General features: G+C 46.3%; 1 long non-coding RNA gene across 1 annotated transcript; it reads left to right on the top strand.

Annotated features, from left to right (window-relative positions):
- The first annotated feature begins 36 nt into the window (after nt 1–36).
- Nucleotides 37–3,993, top strand: LOC136405084 (uncharacterized). The gene is made up of 3 exons (XR_010751462.1): nt 37–471; nt 3,654–3,771; nt 3,856–3,993. It is a non-coding gene; the product is annotated as an uncharacterized lncRNA (long non-coding RNA).
- Nucleotides 3,994–7,217: the final 3,224 nt, after the last annotated feature.

Below are 7,217 nucleotides of genomic sequence, written 5' to 3'. Positions count from 1 at the left end.
CGTGTAGTCCCTTCTAGAAGGGGCAGGCAAGTGCGCGGCGGCCGCCCAGCGACCCACGCGCGTGCGTGACGTCTGAGGAGGACGCCGGAAGGGTCCGGTTTTGCAGGTGTTGCCTTTTCCTTCTGCCTTCCGCAGCGGGGCGAGCCCGCGCGGTTCCACGCTGCTTGTAGCGTGACTGGGGGGCCGTGTGTCCCGGGTTAGGGTGGAGGGTGCGCCACTCAGGGATATGAACCCGCCGAAGCTTTAGTTTTCCTGCGACTCCCTCTGCGGGACCCATGTGGGGCATTTTAGCGCCTGAGGAACTCGTGGTTGGAGCTGGAGGCGCTCCTCTCGCCGGGGGAATAGCCTTCATGGGAAATTGACCGTAACATGCGGGATTTCAGCCTGGGAAGTCGGGAGCCAGGAGTCCCTTCTGTAGACGGAAGAGAAAAGACGTACCCTGAGGAGAAGCGGCGGGGCAAGAAGCAGGAGGTCAGGATGCCTCAGAACACTTTTATTTTTATTTTAATGTACTTATTGGTTTTAGAGAGACAGAAACATCGATCTGTTTCTGTACGTGCCCTGACCAGGATGGAATGGGCGACCTCTGCGTGTCTGGACAACGATCTAACCAAACCCGTGTTTGTTTAGTCCCTGCTTGAACGCTGTGGCTGCATCATGCTTTTTCCCTGAGGCATAATTATAGCAACTACCCTATAGGGAGCTCTCAGGTTTGTAACTGCCCTCCAGCCAAAGGTCACCGAGAACACCCCTACGGTTGAACAAATTTGGGCTTATTGTTTCCTTGCAAGAAGGGGAGACACAAGATGACACAAGACCGTGGGCATCTCGTAAAGAGGGTGCTGGAAGGAATTTACAGGATTTGGGGTTGGGTTCAAGGAAGCAGACCTGCTCTCCGAATTGGATGCTATTAGGAAGTGGAGGTAGCCTCACTAGGTGATGGCACCGTGGATAGAGTGTGCACGTGGGATGCTGAGGACCCAGGTTCAAAACCCTGAGGTCACCAGCTTGAGTGTGGGATCATAGACATGAACCCATGGTCGCTGGCTTGAAGCCCTAGGTCACTGACTTGAGCAAGGGTTTACTGGCTCAGCTGGAGCCCCCCCAATCAAGGCACATATGAGAAAGCAATCAATGAACAACTAAAGTGCCACAACTACGAGTTGATGCTTATCTGTCTCCCTTCCTGTCTGTAAAAATAAAAATTGGAGGTAATTTTATGATGGGGTATTTGTCAATTCTTAATCTGTAAAAGGAGAAGACCCAAGAGAGGTTAAAACAGTGATTAGTTAAGCAGCAGTACCTCATGTTACCCAGGGTAGGGGGGATATTTGGTCTTAAAGTTGGTACAATGTTCTTTTTTGTTTGTATTCAGACATGATTGCAGAGTGGTTTTTGTTTTGGGTTTTTTTGTTTTTGTGAAAGAGAGGCAGATAGGGATAGACAGACAGAAAGGGAGAGAGATGAGAAGCATCAGTTCTTCATTGTGGCACCTTAGTTGTTCATTGCTTTCTCATATGTGCCTTGACTGAGGGGCTACAGTAGAGCGAGTGACCCCTTGCTCAAGCCAGCGACTTGGGGGCTCAAACCAGTGACCTTGGGCTGCAAACCAGCACCCTTTGGGTTCAAGCCTGTGACCATGGGGTCATGTCTTTGAACCCACGCTCAAGCTGAATGAGCCTGCACTCAAGCTGGCGACCTTGGGGTTTTGAACCTGAGTCCTCTGCATCCCAGTCCGATGCTCTATTCACTGCACCACCACCTGGTCAGGCTGGAGTGGTTCTGTTTTTGTCTTGATCCATCATGGGTACAGTGACTTTGAGGTTGGTATCCAATGAAATTGTTTATGTTCAATAAGACATTGTATCCTAGCTGACAGTGTCAGCCTAGCCCCCACTATTAGGGGCTGCTTTTCTCCTCACTGTACTTCAGATCACCTAATATGGGCTCTCCACTTCTATCATTTTGAGGCTTTAGGCCTCAAAACAACTGTGGGTGATAATTCACAAATATAATTTATATTTAGTACTCCCCATTGAGTACTGGTGCCCAGTCTAAGCATGAGCAGATAAAATTAGGTTCCTACCTCCAAGAAGCTTACATCTTAGTGAGAATGATACTTTATTAGCCTCTTTTCCTGAAGAGGAAACTGCTTTCATAGCATTGAATAATTATTAGTCCAAAATCATACAGCCAACAAAAGCAGGTAACCTGGGGATCAAAGTCCAGAGTGGATGCCAGGGGGGCCCTTTACCGCCTTGAGTACCAGCATTCATCAGGAGGCAGCACTGCCTCCTCAGTAGTCTTTACTGATACCTGTATATACGAGCACTGTTGACATTTTGGGCCAGATAATTCTTTGTTGTTGGGAGCTGTTCTGTGCACTGTAGGAGTTTTAGCAGTCTCCCTGCCCTCTATATACTACATCAGCGATTTTCAACCTTTTTCATCTCATGGCACACATAAACTACTAAAATCCTGTGGCATGCCAAAAAATACATATTTTGCTAATCTGATCAACAACCAAAAAAGTATATATTTGATTGATTCACACTGGGAGGCTTTTTTTTTTTTTTAAAGACTTTATTTATTCCATTTTTAGAGAGAAGAGAGATAGAGAGAGAGAGAGAGGAGGAGCAGGAAGCATCAACTCCCATATGTGCCTTGACCAGGCAAGCCCAGGGTTTCGAACTGGCAACCTCAGCATTCCAGGTTGATGCTTTATCCAATTGCGCCACCACAGGTCAGGTCCACACTGGGAGGCTTTTGTGTGGACTATTGTCATTTCCTTATTTGACAATCTAAGGGAAAGGAGGTCAGTGCCCCTTACTAAATAGGTATTATGTATTTTAAAAATTCTTGTGGCACACCATCGGAAAATTGCTGTACTAGATGCCAATGGCACTCTTCCCCTAGCTGTGACAACCAAAAATATCTTTAGACAGTATCAAATTGCCACTGTTGTATGCTTTTTATCTCCTGGGTCTCTGAGAAGTAACAATTTGGAACATGACAATCCCCAAGTTACTTTGAGAAGGCCTTGAAGAGGAGAGAGGAAACATTGTATCCAAAGATCTTTGGAAAGCCTGTTCCACTAGGAAAATGAAGACTGTGAGACAAATGAAATGGGGGGAGGGGGACGGAGAAAAATGATAGAAGTAGAGAGGAGCTCATAGGAAATCACCCTTAAGTTACTCAGTTCACACTAACAGAGACACACAAAGTCTTAAAGCCTCTTTTATCTCCATCCCCTGTTTGGGAAATGCTGGTGTGCTTGGCAAATAGTCTTGGCCACTTTTGTGAAAAGAATTATTTTCCTTTACAGCATGGTGCCAGGCATGAGCTCCCTAACCTGGCTACTTCGATGGACATTCTTCAGAGTTTTTCCCAAAGGTTGTAGTTCGTTTCAGAGAAAAAGCCAAAATTCCCTGGGGAGTTGGCAAACAGCTCAGAGCAATGGTGGCTAAGCTTTACCAGGCTTTCCAAGAGATGGATCTACTTACACCAAACTAAGAAGAACATCAACACAAATCATCACTGTATTTTCCTATCCATCATTTGTATTTGTCTTTCATCTAGGACTCTGCAAAACATAGGCATGTATTTCTTTCCATAATGGTAAGGGAGAGCACTGTGATTTTCTTGTTTTATAGATACAGTTGCCAAGTTATGGAGTCCCCAAAAGATAATGAGAAATCCAGAACAGACTACTTGAATATTCTGGGCCATTCTTGATGCTCAGCACCACTCCAGGTCTCCAGCTGCCCAACAGTAAGCTAATGATTATAACTTTCAATTATATACTAAACTTCATGTATTCATAGGCCTTAAAATATTCCATATTTCCCTGACTAGGTGGCGGTGCAGTGGATAGAGCATTGACCTGGGACACTGAACTCCTAGGTTCAAAACCCCATGGTTGCCTGACCAGGTGGTGGCGCAGTGGATAGAGTGTCAGAGCAGGATGCAGAAGGACTCAGGTTCGAGACCCCGAGGTTGCCAGCTTGAGCGCGGGCTCATCTGGCTTGAGGAAAAAGCTCACCAGCTTGGACCCAAGGTCGCTGGTTCGAGCAAGGGGTTGCTTGGTCTGCTGAAGGCCTGCGGTCAAGGCATATATGAGAAAGCAATCAATGAACAATTAAGGTGTCACAACGAAAAACTGATAATTGATGCTTCTCATTTGTCTCCATTCATGTCTGTCTGTCCCTATCTATCCCTCTCTCTGACTCTTTATCTGTCCCTGTAAAAATAAAAATAAAAACCCATGGTTGCTGGCTTGAGCCCAAGGTTGCTGGCTCAGCTGGAGCCCCCAGTCAAGGCACATGAGGACCAATCAATGAACAACTGACGTGCTGCAACTACGAGGTGATGCCTCTCATCTGTTCATAACGATATTATTCACAGTCTTGTTTTAAAAAGCACTGAATGAGGCCCTGGCCGGTTGGCTCAGTGGTAGAGCGTTGGCCTGGAGTGCAGAAGTCCTGGGTTCGATTCCTGGCCAGGGCACACAGGAGAAGCACCCATCTGCTTCTCCACCCCTCCCCCTCTCCTTCCTCTCTGTCTCTCTCTTCCCCTCCAGCAGCCAAAGCTCCACTGGAGCAAAGATGGCCCGAGCGCTGGGGATGGCTCCTTGGCCTCTGCCCCAGGCGCTAGAGTGGCTCTGGTCACAACAGAGCGATGCCCCGGAGGGGCAGAGCATCGCCCCCTGGTGGGCAGAGCGTCACCCCCTGGTGGGCGTGCCGGGTGGATCCTGGTCGGGCGCATGCGGGATTCTGACTGTCTCTCCCCGTTTCCAGCTTCAGAAAAATACAGAAAAAAATAATAATAAAAAATAAATAAATAAATAAAATAAAAAGCACTGAATGAGGACTCAAAAAAACCAAGTTTGAAGTTCTTGATTGTTCCTTGATAACTAATGAATCTTGAGCAAGTCACTTTTATACTCATGCCTTAATTTCTTCATCTTTAAACAGTATAATAAAGCCTGCCCAGCCTCTGGGTTTTCGTGAGTTATCAAATAGAAAAACAAAATAACCAGTTTATCTAAAGATCATTTCTTGAGTATGCTTTTTCCAGTATTCCAGTACTAGTCTCTGATATCTTTTCATATTCATTGTTAGTTTTGTGTCTTATTTCATAACAAAGTACTCCTAAAGATGCCTCAGCAATAACCTGTTACCACTTCAAAGGATAGGTATGCTGAACTCTTTCAATTTGGGCTGCTCGCCTTATAATTTGGTCCTGGGAAAACAGCAAGTAGACAGCCTTTACAAGGACTACTGATGACCTAAGATGCTAATTACTAATGTGGTTTAGCATTAATTGAGGAAATACAAGCTCAGGATTTTCATGTGAGCGTAAGAAAGCTGGTCCCAAATTGGTGGGATAAGAGGAAGCATTAACATCTGCTGAGTATGTACTAAGTGTCGGGCCCTACAGCAGATATGTTTATGCATTATCTCACTTAATCCTCACAACAGCCTTGTCAATGTTTTATTTTTTCTTACAGTGACAGAGAGAGGGATAGATAGGGACAGACAGACAGGAACAGAGAGATGAGAAGCATCAATCATTAGTTTTTCGTTGCAACACCTTAGTTCCTTGATTGCTTTCTCATATGTGCCTTGACCGCGGGCCTTCAGCAGACCAAGTGACCCCTTGCTCGAGCCAGCGACCTTGGGTCCAAGCTGGTGAGCTTTGCTCAAACCAGATGAGCCTGCACTGAAGCTGGCAACCTCGGGTTCTCGAACATGGGTCTTCCACATTCCAGTCTGACGCTCTATCCACTGTGCCACCGCCCGGTCAGGCTATAGTCATTTTATAAACAAGAAAATGAAGCTCAGAGAGGCTAAGTCACCCAATATCACACAACGAGTAAAGAGATGGGATTCGAGTCCAGGTCTGTGTGACTCTGAAGCTCATACTCTTTCTACTCTGTGACCCTGCCCCTCCACATATGTTTGACTGTTGGTAATCGAGTCAATGATAAATTATATATACTGATGTGTATTTGTACATTTATATCACTTATCCTACTTGGTTATTGCAAGGAAGATAGGCTGTGTAGGGATGATTATCACCATGTTACAGGTGAAGAAAGAGATAGTCAGAAAACTTAACTTAGCTAATCTCAAACCGACCAAGAAATGTTGACTTGAAAACACATACTGCAATTCTCAGACCCAGGCTGTTTCCACATCAGCCTCATGAGAGTGGAGTTTTACCTGGTTTTGACACTTGCTATGGGAGCAAAAGAGTGAGCATATCAACAGTCTTGCGACCTTTTGTTTACATGGACAGATTAAAGACATGTTCATTTCTATTCTCCCTCGTTTCCAAAATCACTGAAATTACAGTAAGTTAATATTTTTAAAGTTATCAATTCATCATGAGGACAAGGGGAATAAGAAAGACAATGGCAAATGAGGGAGATCAACAGATTTTTGGAAGATGGAAAGTTTAGCCGAGAAAACTGAATTCCAGATGCTTGAGAAGTGTATACTAATGAGACAAGCAGTTTTCATATTGCCGGACACTAGAATGTCAGGAACTGGAGCCCTGACGGGATAGCTCGGTGGGTTAGAGCATCACCTGAAGCGCAGAGGTTGCCAGTTCGATTCCCGTGTCAGGGCACATACAAGAATGGATTGATGTTCCTGCCTCTCTCTGTCTCTATCTATCTCTCCTTTCTCTTCCTCTTTCACTGAAATCAATAAAAAAAAAAAAACTTTAAAAAAAAAAGAATGGCCCTGGCCGGTTGGCTCAGCAGTAGAGCGTCGGCCTGACGTGCGGGGGACCTGGGTTCGATTCCCGGCCAGGGCACATAGGAGAAGCGCCCATTTGCTTCTCCACCCCCCCCCCTTCCTCTCTGTCTCTCTCTTCCCCTCCCGCAGCCAAGGCTCCATTGGAGCAAAGATGGCCCGGGCGCTGGGGATGGCTCCTTGGCCTCTGCCCCAGGCGCTGGAGTGGCTCTGGTCGTGGCAGAGCTTCGCCCCTGGGCCCCTGGTGGGCGTGCCGGGTGGATCCCTGTCGGGCGCATGCGGGAGTCTGTCTGACTGTCTCTCCCCGTTTCCAGCTTCAAAGAAAAAAAAAAGAAGGTCAGGAGCAGATAACTACAGCAGCAGAGATACGTGAGGGGCTGAGAAGAGGGGGCGTGGCTGAAAGTCTATAAGAAGTTAAACTACCACTTCTCCTCTTCATCCTTAGTTAGGCAGCTA

The sequence above is a fragment of the Saccopteryx leptura genome, chromosome 5 (assembly GCF_036850995.1).
Source record: "Saccopteryx leptura isolate mSacLep1 chromosome 5, mSacLep1_pri_phased_curated, whole genome shotgun sequence".
Taxonomy (NCBI): Eukaryota; Metazoa; Chordata; class Mammalia; order Chiroptera; family Emballonuridae; genus Saccopteryx; species Saccopteryx leptura.
The sequence above is the reverse complement of the archived record's forward strand: the minus strand, read 5'-3'. Positions and strand labels throughout refer to the sequence as shown.